Raw genomic sequence first — 13,757 nt, forward strand, 5'->3', positions numbered from 1 at the left:
TGTAGAGATTTTTGTTTAGTTAGAAATGTATGCACAATGAATACAAATGAGAGAATGACACACAATAATGTCATTAAATATTTTTCTCTCTTGCAGATCCATTTAACGGATTCATTATAAAAGTATCTCATAAAATATCTGTATAAGAGTTAATCATAAACCCATAAAGTATCTAGGAAAATTTAAATCAACTCCATATTTAAACTATCTAAACAATTGCTCTATCAATTACTAAGACGCACCTTAATATGATAAGACAGACGGACAGGCGTATAATCTGGTGACAAGTGAAACCACGGCATTATTTATTCGTGCGACCGCTGCGATGGTTTAACGAGCGCTCTACACAGATGAGAATATCACCCGGTGTGGTTACCACTACAGCGTTTGCGACCAAACCTGCATACTGCATATCAATCGATACGCCTGATCATTATGGAGAGAGAACACATTCGGATCTGCTAAAATAGCACACTAATGATCTAGTTCCAAATGAATTTTGGTGACGTAAACTTGGTGGCATTAATTATGTCGATGCTCTTTGTATATACGGAGGAGATTCGAGACTTTGGCTTATTGACTTTACAAAATTTGTAAACTAGTGGTGACCCGAAGGTTTAAGACGCCCGCTTCTCATGCATGAGGCTGGATTCGAAATCTAACGGCAAAGTCCCAATGTGGATTTTTCAAGTATGTAGTAGTATAAATATGAATTTTCGAAGAAAAATTAGACTGTTGATGTGTGTATGATATGATAAATAAACCGTAAATACATATTACTTTGTATATTATTTTAACATTTATATTTTTTTGAGCAAGTCGCAATTAAGCAGATCTTTCAAATATCAACACGTCTGTGATCAAAACTCCAAAGTCTTTACAATCAACTTGGTTTAGCAACAACAAAGAAAAGCATCGTCAAGTAAAACACTCGAGACAAGTATGCAAAGTAGAGCCGCCTCCAAAATCCACACCGCAGTTATATGTTCCACATCCCTTTAACGTAACCTTTTCATGAAAAACTGCAAACAAGGTGAGAGGGCGGGCCGAGCAGACGGATAAACAGTTCGTCCTTTATGATGCAAATCCCAGCACTTCAACTGAAAATTCACGGCAATGCCTGAAACGCTGAAAAAGACGCTCTCGGTTGGACGCACCCAGAATATTTAGTAGTGGAATATACGGGTTTTTGTTTGTGTATGCGTTTTAGATCGAGGAGTCACGTTCAGTGAAAGATAGGAGCGCTAGATAGCTGGCGACGTGTTTGTTCATTACCCGTGTGTTTCTTTTTACACTTAATGTTATGTCTGTTTTAAGCATTTCACTTGAAAAGTAGGTTAATAGAATTGTGTGTTTATCTTTTTCAGTTGTACGTGCATTAGTTTGTGTGAATTTTAATTTAGATAAACGTCGTGTATGTTTTAACTTGAACACTTGTTGTTTTTATTCTGTTAGCTAGTTTGGTTGACAGCAATTAATCTGCAGATTATAATTGTAGCTCAAATCATTAAAAGAAAATCGTCGAACAATAAAAGTAACTACAAATTTATTAACATCACTGTAACTCATAACTCACACACAATTGCCGGATTGTGGGCATGTATGTAACCAGCCTTATTTCACCACCTTTTCTTAGCTGACGAGCATTTTCTGTCATGTAATATTTCTTAAAAAGATATATGTCAATCTAACCAGAACCTCTTGTAAAGTATGGTAATCCTCAAATACTCAAACCCCACTTCACCATGGTTGGAGAGTTCATTAATTTTCGTAATGAGAACCATGGACTGACATGGATTGGTCGTTATGGGTTTTGAATTTAAATATTATTCATAACGGAAGATTTTGAGGTTGCAGGAGATAATAAGTTTAAGGTTTGAGCGTGGTTAAAACTTTTGAGTCAAGTCTTGTTTTAAGAAATTTAGCCTGACCTGGACATCAAATATCATGAAAAATATACTAGTGATTATACTATTTTAAAACTAACGCAAAAATATTTCATCATCATCGTCGGGCTATCAGTGTCCCACTGCTGAGATATAGCCTATTTTCATGTGGGAAAGGAATGAGTATTAATCATCACGCATTCTCAAGCTGCGAACTATCTAGTGGATTAGCGGGGCTACAGCTCGAAAAGTAGGAGTAGGAACGGATTGATTTTTAATCAGTAATAGTCTTTACACTCCTTCTCACCCAAAGCAGGAGAAGTCACTAGCTGATTTAGCCTCCTCAGAAAAAAGGCGGATTGCCTAAACCTTCGGCCCACCAGAGGACGTGATTAATACATATAATAATAGTTAACGCACTGTAGGTACTAATATTATTTTGACCTATCCACTTTGGACTAAGATGAACAAAAACATGTGCTCCCTAAACGGCAACTAGCTTATATAACCCAGTCCTATATACAACATAATTGTGTACTCCGCACATATTTCACTCAAGTCTTACGTAGCTATAATAATACCAACACGTGACTTGTACCTCTAAGTATATACAGTTTAACGCTACAATATGTCTGGGCAAAGATCTAGAAATTCAGGCGATCTCTGGAGACGCACTTACCTATGTATTCTTGGAGCGTGCCGATACATTCCAATGATATGCAATACTTGCTTCAGTATCGTGTTGCCTTTGGATGCGGCATGCATTTCTTAGATTCATGACTTGTAAACTACGTATAGTTTTGAACGTGAGTCGATTTGTGTTATGCTTGTTTTTTTTTTATTAAAATTGAATGGGTTATTTCTTGTTTATTTCGCACCAACCAGTGTTTGTCATCATAATACGAGAGGATTTTTTTAAATTCCTACTTAAACGAGAAACCTAGAAATTACTTATTTGTGCGTACGTAGTCATGAGCAGAAAGCTAGTTTGAAATATAAATTAAATATGTTATGTAAAAAGTAGAATGTAGTTTATTTTTAAGCGTTAATCAGTGATGCTCTTTAATTTTGTTTACTTTAATTGACTAATCGGTCATGATCAATCATGTGTAACACGTTGTAGACTAGAGAGTAACGGATAGGTAATAAACTATGACCTACGATTTCAGAAAGTACTCAGTACTTTTTAATTTCGAAGGTCGTTAACATGTAATCGAAATTTTCATTAGGAAAACTAAAATAAATTTATATGTGCGGCGGTTATTGCTTACCGTCAAGTAACCTGCCTGCTAGAGCATAAATGGTATAAGTAGCACAAAAAATCAACCCCTGTTCCAAAATTCATCTCAATTGCTTCAGCCATTTTGACGTGAAGAAGTAACAAACAAAGAATCATACAAACTTTGCATTTATAACATTAGTAGGTAGGATGTATTAATTTGATTCTTTTATTATGGTCAAATTGCTGGTTTTTGTCAAACTTGACTGAATAATAAACCCTATAAAATAAATATTTAGTGGAAAGTTAGTACTACTTTTAATATGTGCAACTCTGCTTAACCTTTCAGTATAAAAGTCGAAATTTTACAATTTTAGATATACGATATTAAACTCTATTCCAAAATCCTCAAGCATTTCTTAATTTTCATATACGAAACATAACATTATGTAGACGTTAGTTCTATATTTCCCACCATGCAATTACTCCAATTTATAATACGAAACACTACAGTACAAACCTCTTTTGTCAGCAAAACAAAACAATTAGTTCCGAATATTACCGCGGCGGCGCTGCGAGTACTCTGTAACGAGGTTACACGAAAGAATGTCTTATGTATTAGATTCCGACTGTTTCACATAGATGGCGTTGTACAAAATTATTTGAAAATTGTGTAGATTAATGTTGGTAGTAATCATTTGATGTTTTGTATTGGGAATTAGGTTTTATTGCGATTAAAATTATGATGTTCTGTTAATATTTCATTTGTTTTTATGTTAATGACCGAGCTCTAGAAGTGCTGTTATTTTTTTCAAGTGCTATTTTTTTTTGGTTTTTCGACTGAGATTTGCAAGTACGCTGGCACTGTGGTCGGTATACAGCAATATTGTCAATAGTTTCACTCAAAACTTAACCAGTGATATTATTATGTAGGTAGTGCCATGCACAAGTACACCTTACTCTTCGGAAATCCAAAGACGTGTCTTATCATGTATCAATATAATAAGTATGTGCAAAGATACATCCTGTATTTATCCCTATGAGCAACACCAAGCATGATATTTTGACAAAATTAATTATATGCCAACACACTACATAACAGCAAAGTGCATAATATCAGCGCACACGTACGACAATGTTATTGTAGTTTACGACGCGACCGACTGCGCCGGCAGCACGGCAGTTTTCTGTCAAAATATATTCCCCGGGAACTCCACGAACATATTTAACTAAGTTTAGACACACACTTGCGATTATTAATGGTGACGCCAGTTTCATATTCGCAGCTTGCGGTCGTCAACTTTGTACCTAGTCTAGTTCTCGTTTTGCAAAGTTTTCCAAATAAAACGTCAGCTTCCGCAGAGCGGTTACTTTATCATTCGTTAAAAAAGTTTGCCTAGTTGCTTTGGACAGAGTTATAATGTTTTTAACTTGCGGAAATAGGTTAAAAACGTCTGTGATGAAAGCATTATTTGATACTTTCGATAATAAGGTCGATTCCCGAGTTGAGTTTTTATGTCAGTTTAGGTAATATAGCTTAAAGATCAAAGCGTTACAGACAAACAGACAGATATCGTCAAATAAAACACTACATCCCATCAAAGCCAATGCAGATCATTTTTGAACACCTTATATGTTAGACTAGAACATTATTTAATATGTTCACCTAGCTATTAGATACGTGGTTGTACAATTAATTAAAAACAGTTGCATACAACAATTCGTACATAATTATGTAAGTGTTTCCTTGGAAGTAAATCGTGTGAATTAGTCTCATAAAGTGCGTGTGGCAGTGAGCGGGGACTGCTCGCGAATTTAGATAATTTAATTAGAGCTACACTTTTAATGGGGGTTAAGGAGTAAGAGGGCGCGATAAATGTGGAAGGATAGACATAGTTACAGTCAATTCTCGTTAATTTAAACCTTCGATTATTCGAAACTCCTAGAAAATCTCTTTTTCTTTCAATCTAAATTAATGCATTCCTATATTGTTGATAATTCGAATGAAAAAATCATTGCTATGTAACAACTTGGCGTCAACCTTTCGATTATTCACATAATTTCCATCTTCGACCACATCTTCGTTTCGCCGTTCTAGCAGAAAGCGGGTTGGTGGCCAAAGACAGAAGTTATAAAAGCCAAGTTAGAGCGAGGGCCCTATAAAAAAAATCGTAGTAGCAGAAAGAAAAGAGTTAACGCGCGTAGCTTGTATGACAGCAATTAGTTGCCACCGACTATTTGTATACAGTATGGCTTAAAACGCTGTTAGATTATGACTTAAATCTTTAAAAAAATACAAGCAGTGTTCCTTAGATTTTGTGCACGTCTTTAGTATAATTGTAGAGAAAATTAAGGTCCTTTCATGCGCGCCGTGCCTCTAGCGCGTAATTACGACTGGTGGCGCACTGTACGCCTTGGAAATTGAGCATTTTGCGCTTTTTTATTTGACACTCCTGTGATGTGATGTAAATGATGTCGCGCCAGGTTCGTCTGAAAGGTGTTTAAATATGTTTTTATTAACAAAGGAGTGACTTTGACCTTCATTCTGTTTAACACGGGTTTTATGAATGTAGAAATACTTTCTGGCTACAATCTTTGACTTTGTTTACTTTATTTAAGTGTAGTATAGTGTAAGCGACTGCTCGGTGGCTGGGCAACCGACTGCCATGCAATGTGTAGTTGGTTCGATTCCCACATAGAGCAATTCTTTGTGTGATCTTTAAATTATTGTTTCACGTCTGGGTGTCATGCATATGTGAACTTGTATGTTTGTAAACGCACCTACGATACAGGAGAAAATCCTAGTGTAGGGCAAAGCTTTCTGTCTCGACTTAAACAATATAAAATAATTAAAACATCGTGTGCATACCTTTAAAATAATCATATACACATTAAATAATAATATACACAGTACATTTCTGCATATACATATACAGTAAATTCAGTTTCCTTTACAGTGACCGTATCTTACCCAATTAGGGCGCACCTGTTACTGCAATATTCCAGTTGTGATCTGTATATTATGTAGTATATAACTTACTTCGCTATATAATGACCATGCAGCTGCCAGCAATTACTGGCGCAGCAGCTATTAAAGCTAGTTGTAATTATTTATTAATTAAAATTTACTTTGCTATCTTTTTTATATTACGTTTTATTTATTTTTTTATGTAGGAGAAGGTCTGTTGTAAAGTTTTTATTGATTCTGATAGTAAGCATGTTAAATTCTAAAATGTTCTCGGATCATAATAAGGTGCTAAAGATTCGGTCATATTTTTTTTATATCAATGTAGTTTTCTCAGTGTTCTAAGTCGGTAAACGAGCAGACGGATCATGGTAAACAATCGCCATCGCTCATGGACACCCGAAACACTAAAGGCGTTACAAATGCGTTGCCGGCCTTAAGGGTTGTTGGAGAATCAGTGAGTAAGAAAATTGGGAAGGCAGGTAATTAGGCCAGTTAGTGGTCCAGTCAAATTGTCCAGCTAAACATAGCTATTTTACAGCAATATCAACCTCAAATCTAATTTTAGGCTATAAAATTAATACTCTTTCAGTTACAAAACAAAAACAAAACACGATGAAATTCATCAAAAATCAAATTTGCCCCGTAACGTAATTAGACTAGGAGTCACTATCTAAAAATATTCCGAGCTAGACAGACCTTAGTGTGAGATCAAAGCGTTAGAAATCGAATTAACTCAAACCACGTTGTAGGTCGCTCCACACTGGCTGGCTACACAAACATGGCTCCCACTATTTCTATTAAACAAACACACGAATATAAACTACGTAAAATAATAAGATCAAGGTCTGTTGTGGGTACATGCATACAATATTTCCCTCTGGACCAGACCCAGCCAGAATAATAGACCTCCCCCACCCTTCTCCAGTTCAAGCACTCAATACACTTTACATAGAGCGCGCTAATTTGCAGGGTAAGTGGTAACGCGTTGAGAGGTCAAGTGAAAATGGTTTTTTTCAACACTGCCAGTATAATATGAAGTCTTGAGATGATAGGGGAATTTTATAGAGACCGCCGTTTTTTGGTGTTGTTCGGGTAAATAGGATCGTGAATAGCTGGTTACTTGTCGGGCAGTTTTGTTGAGGGGATCCTGTTTAATAAGTTGGATATGAGTTTGTAATATCCATGTCTGGGATATTTCAAAGTCAGATTTGTTTTGGATGGGTAACCTGTAATATTTTGTTGAAATTAAAATGACGAATGTGTGGAAACTATGATGAGTTAGTTTCATTATGTTTGAAATGTTTTAAATTAATTCTCGAGACGTGAAAAAAGGTAAAGTAAATCGACGCATCGCACCTAATTTTCTCCTCAATCCCTCCCCTTTGAAGCGTCATACAAAATTTTATGTAATATAGAAAATAAAATAAGCCAGCGTTTCCCTTTATCCGGGCACATCCTTGTAAACATTGCATTGATCACGACATTCAACATCAGAAAAAGTATTAATATCCGCAGTTATACCCGGGAAGGTGTATTACACCCGGCTAAATTGACTTATATCCGTGTCGAGCCGCACTGAGATTACGGTACGTTGAGTATTGAAATGATAGAGGTGGTATATAGATAGTATCTGTTTTTGAAAAGAGTATTAAGAATATTGGCAAAGTTATTTAGCACATCATGTTTCTATTGTTTTAGCTACACTTCATATTCTATGAGATTTGTTGAGCACCTTAAAATGAGATGAACATATAATAATATTTCCATTGCTTCCATCACTCAATTGATGTTTAGAAGAAAGATTTTTATAAATTAACGTACAAAGTCGTCTTACATCTATTAAACTATTTGAAACTCTAAATTAAAAAAGTTCTTTAAATTGCTCCTAAATATTATAATCTTAGGCTAAGTTCAATTAACGTGCTTCATCAAAACGCGTGCTTAGCGAGTGTTATCTGAATTAGGGCTTAAACGAAGATTTTAACCGATGATTAAATAACTTCTTGTTTCGATAGAATCCATTAAATACGTTATGATTATTTGTATTAAAAAACCTAACGAGAAGAGCTCACATATAACCTTTTCAAAAAAATCCACCACATCCAAAACCTTCAACCCTCAATGTTTTCCTCACTCCCACCACCGGGCGGCGATTACCGCGCCATTTTTGAGTCATTCCCGCCTCTCTGTATGCAAATTTAGATGGTGCCCGTCCTCGGATTGTGAGAGGGTTAAAAATGGTACCGTTAACCCCCCACAGGTAATTAACTTGTGATTGTGCGTTTATGTCTGGCAAGAATGGATGGAATTTGTACTAGATTGATGTCTTTGTCTCCAAGCCTTTTGGAATGTAATTTGTGTGAAAGATGGTTTGACAACGGCTTTTGTTGTAAAATTAGGTGATTTCTTTTTTGGGTTAAAGTTGATTTTCTATTTTTTTTTTTTTTTATTATAAAACGTTTCATACATGTGTAAAAGGATTTTGGTATTATATGATGTCTTAGCTTTGTAGCGGGTAAGTAACGTTTCCACAGATGAGTAAGTGTGTTTTTGTAGGCGCAGTTTAATTTGCACATTTTATGGGTGGCTCAACGGGAGTGTTACCACGGCCTCACAGAAAACCGACGTGAAACAACGCCTGCGTTGTTTCTTTGTGTATTCAACCCTTAAATTCCTAATCCTAAAAGACCGGCAACGCACTTGTGACGCCTCCGGTGTTTCGAGTGTCTATAGGCGGCGGCGATTGCTTACCATTCCCTGACCTGTCTGCTCGTTTACCGGCTTATATCATACAAAAATCATGTTTTGCTTATCTTATTTTAATCGGGTATGATATTATACTATTGCCAACCTGCATTAAGCAAGCGTGGTGATTAATGCTGATACATTTTGCATGAGAAAAGAGGCTTTAGTCAGCAGTGGCCCCTACTAGGCTGTTGATGTGTGTGCGATATTACACTTACCTAGCTTAGGATATGATTAGAAACAAACTAATAAATGAAATAAGATAAAAACCTTGAACAAGTCTTAATAAAACCAGTGTAACATGAAATGAAACTTCTTATTTTCCTTTCGTCAAACAAATACCTTCTATGAAAGTGAACTACTGTTAGCATTGTAAGAGTGAACCCCTACAATGTATTGCTTTCTGAACGGAATATTATTCACTTGTAACTGTACAACAGTAGCGCTGCTTGGTTGCATTACAATACTCTTGTTTTCCTCCACAAAGGAAAAATTAAATTTGTACTTTTTTAAAGGCGTTTTAAAAATAACTGGTAACTGTTGTAAGGAAGAAGACAGACTGGACGAGGATTTCTTTCTTAGGAAAGACTTTCATTAGGAAACTGAGTCTAAGGTAGAGACTAATACAATTGACAGTGACTGCTCGGTTTTTGTGGTGGCTGGGCAACCGGCTGCTGTGCAACGTGTAGCGGGTTCGATTCCCGCACGGAGCAACTCTTTGTGTGATCCACAAATTGGTGAAATATCATCCTATCAGCAGTGTCACACTCTTACTGACTTAAAACGACCCCGTTCCTACTCCTGCTTTTTGAAGAGGTTCAATCAGTAGTACTAGTAGTACACTTAAAAAGAGTGATGACAAGAACGAAATTTTAGTTTTCTCATTTTTTTTAATTTACACCTCAATATGTTCTCATCCTAATTGTACAGTGTACAACTGGCAGCGGTCGCCAGTCGCGGCCACTCGACAGCAATTCTTTTGTTTCGTATCAAAGCATTCGCCGACTTCATTGAATTTCATAATAAGCTTGTTATTATTTCTCTCGATATTGCCTTTCATAGTATTTCGAGTTTTGCCTTTTACATTAAGACCTAGTATTATAGACCTAGGTCTATTAAACTAAACTAAAATACTAGTCTTTTACCAAAGTCTATGAAGATATTTAACTAGGCTAGTAACAATACTAATAGTAAAGCTTTTTTGTCCATTAAGAACTACATTTTACTCTTTGACACAAATAAAATTAATAATTAAATTCTATTTTAGTAAAAGGCAAGTTTAGTGTTGATTGTCTTTTTGAACAAACATTTTTTTTGACTCGATTTTAAATTTAAAACGTCTCGAATCCTTTTGTTTATTCCTTAAAAGCAATTTTTACTCTTAATTTTAGTATTTTATCATTTTGACTCGTGTAAACGCCATTTATTAAATAGTAACCAAGAATTGTATTTTGAATCTGATTGAAAGAGTAACCTATGGAGTTTCTTGCTCATTCTTCTCCATAGGAATGTACACTTTGGAACAAGCAAATAGGTTCACTAGAGGACTGACTGACAGACAGACGTTATTAATATTATTATATTTGCTTTGACGTTCAAAAGTGTCTACCTGGTCTATTTGAAATAAATAACTTTGACTTTGAGTAAAAATGAAAAACGTATAGCCAAAACACACAATAATCTTAATTATAAACGTTGGCAATAAATTCGAAGCTGTCTTTCGAAGCACCTTGCACACAGAATGTACGAAATTACCGTCTTCTCCCGCTTCTGCGTGCATGCACCGCCGCTCAAAGGGATGTGTTCATACTGTTCATGTGTCTGTCGGAAATTACGTCTCGTGCTGTAATTAAACGACACTGCTCGGAAACTATCGTGTAATACGAAAAATATCATCATTCTGTTGTATCTTGGGAGCTGTTCAAGATGGTGGTTTCGTTTTTGTTTATACTTGTGAGCACTTGACTGATAATATTATAATATTAATTAAAATAGACTGAAATAGACTTTGTTTTCAGCACGAATGGGCCGGCTCGACCGGAGTGATACCACGGCCTCACAGAAAACCGACGTGAAACAACGCTTGCGTTGTGTTTCGTTGTGTGAGTGAGGTTACCGGAGGCCCAATTCCCCCCTTCCCAATCTTCCCCATCCCCGATTCCCGAACAACAACCCTTAAATTCCTAACTCCCAAAAAGCCGGCAACGCACTTGTAACGCCTCTGGTGTTTCAAGTGTCCATGGGCGGCGGCGATTGCTTACCATCAGGTAATACGTCTGCTCGATTGCCGGTTTGTTCAATAAAAAAAAAAAGTGATATCACGGCGTCACAAAAAACTGAGGCGAAACAATGCTTGCGTTGTGTGAGTGAGGTTTTTTTTACGTTACCAGAGGCCCAACAACCCTTAAAGTCCTAACCTCTAAAAAACCAGTAACGCACTTGTATCGGCTTTGGTGTTTCTGGCGTCTATGGGCGGCGGCGATCGCTTACCATTCGTCCTCATAATTATCATCCGTCGGCTCGTTTACCATAAAAAAAGATTCACAGTAATTTTCAGTGAATATAAACCACTAATATTATTTTCTTTCTAACTAAACTCACAAAAGCTAGTTTCTAACAAAATCTATAACGATAATCTGTCCGAACAATGGCTGAGAACTAACAATGAAACGTAAAATATACGGAGTTAAGTCGAAGCACTCAGTGTGACGACTCAGTTTGGGGCGCAAACGTTCACTTTAACACGTGGAACCAGATCTAACCTGATATCATATGTTTGGGACTGACATACGGACGGATAGGCAGGGTAACTAAATAAACGTTCCTAATTATGACATGTATTGTATATAATATATGTATCATAATATTTAAGGAACACATTGGATAAATAAGTAAAGAATTGACTGAAAATATTCAGTTTTATGTACGGATTAGTTTGATCCAAAAAATTGTTATATTACATATTTTTTTAATACCAACTTTATTGTTTTCTAAATAGGACTGAAACTCTATTAACATTTTTCAATAACAGTGTTAAAAAATTAACTCGTTTGAGTACGTGATTTGAAAATAATTAGAACTAATCATAGCTTAAGTACTAACAATACATAAAAATACCTTTAAATCTGTTTGTACAGCTCATGATAAATGTTAAACATTATTAAAAGGTTTGAATCATAAATATTAGTCCACTTAAAACAATGGCAACAAGTTGGCCAAAAAGCTGACCAATTCAGCAACCCGTACATACGACGCGTTATCGGCAGCGCACCGCTCGAGTGAGCACCGCCGATGACGTCATAATCCCGCGTATCACGCCATACTTCACGCCGCGTGCTTGACGTGACGTGATTTTATTAACGACACTCCACCGATACGTGCTACCAAGTTAGTCCGTCTATCTGTCTGTGTGTTCCAACTTAGATCGAAACTATGCGTATTAGTTTAATCTTAGTACTGTTTTACTGTGAACTGAATTTTAATGCTTACTTTAGATGCACTGTGAGTTTAATATTCTTGAAGTTATATTCTGGGATAGGTACGGTTCTGTTATAATGGTGCTAGGGACAACTAGACTGTCTTAGAGACGTGTACTGAAGATATAAGTTATTTCTTTATACTTGCACTTTCGGGTAAGCTGATGATTACCTTCTGTAAATATAGGTTACTCTGGATGTACTCTAGGTATAATAAATCTTAACGAGTCACTAATAAATAAATTATTCCTCAAGATAATTAGCTCCTTATGTTTACCATATTTACACGTAAATTTTATTTTCAGTTCAGTAGTTTCAGCGTAATTGGGGGACAAATATACAAATATGTAAACATCCAAACAAATAAACTTTCGCATTTATAATATTAGTGTGATTCAATAAGCCCATAAATATTCAACATTTCTTGTACATTTTACACTGCTAAGCAAGTAAACCCACGTGCAGCAACAGGTTTACAAAAGACACGTTTCTAGATATGAGAGTAATGACAACATTTGTTATTTAGTACCCTCCTCCCTCCCCTCCCTATCTTACTCTCTACACGTAAAGAGAGGGACATCTATCTCATTACTGGATTATGACAATAGTCGTGGACCTAATGACATACATGAGGTGATGGTATTCATTCATTTACGGCACTATTGCCCGAATACTCAAACGCTACTCAATTTTAAGACGCTCTCAAATGTAGTTCTGTCACTATAAATTCTTTATAAAATGACAGAGATAGCACGATATTTAAGTACAATTTAAAATTGAGTAGCGTTTGAGTATTCGGGCTTATGTTCCATTTGATTTTGAAGTACGTCATGACAGGTGTCTCTGCTTATGTCGTCAGTAGATAAATAGTTTTTAAGGAACAGAAAGTAAAGTTCCGTAAGAAAAGAAGGATCCTCCGACCAGGCGAGGTGATCGTGCCTAGCGGGCTTTCTGTTCAACTGTTGTTCATTGGGTTTTTCTATCCATGTTAATTCGCATGTAAACTTCATATGTGCGATGTAGGATTTATGACGTCTTCTGTTGATTGTTAACATGTGCTACTAGTTATATTCCTAAATCAATACATTTTTAAACTAATTCATTCAATCGATTTTAGCTGCTATATAGTTTTAGTACCGTAAAACATGGCAACTTTACCATATTTTAGAACAAAACACGAAATATATTTTTAACCATAAGACGCATAGAAACCAAAACTATATATTTAGAATTGTAGTCTATCTGGCTCACTTTACTGTATCGTCATTATATACAAACACTTGTTATAGCCGTGGTAAAGAAAAAACAACATGGGTAAAGATACAAATTTTTAGCAACTTTACTTACGCGCCGTATTCATCGTGTATTGCATATTAAAGAGTTGTTGATACAGAGCTTCATCTACCTCTTCGTATTATAATGCAAACAATATGAAATCTATTCGGCTACAAGACATTAGGGAA

This window comes from Spodoptera frugiperda, chromosome 8 (assembly GCF_023101765.2).
Source record: "Spodoptera frugiperda isolate SF20-4 chromosome 8, AGI-APGP_CSIRO_Sfru_2.0, whole genome shotgun sequence".
NCBI classification, from domain to species: domain Eukaryota; kingdom Metazoa; phylum Arthropoda; class Insecta; order Lepidoptera; family Noctuidae; genus Spodoptera; species Spodoptera frugiperda.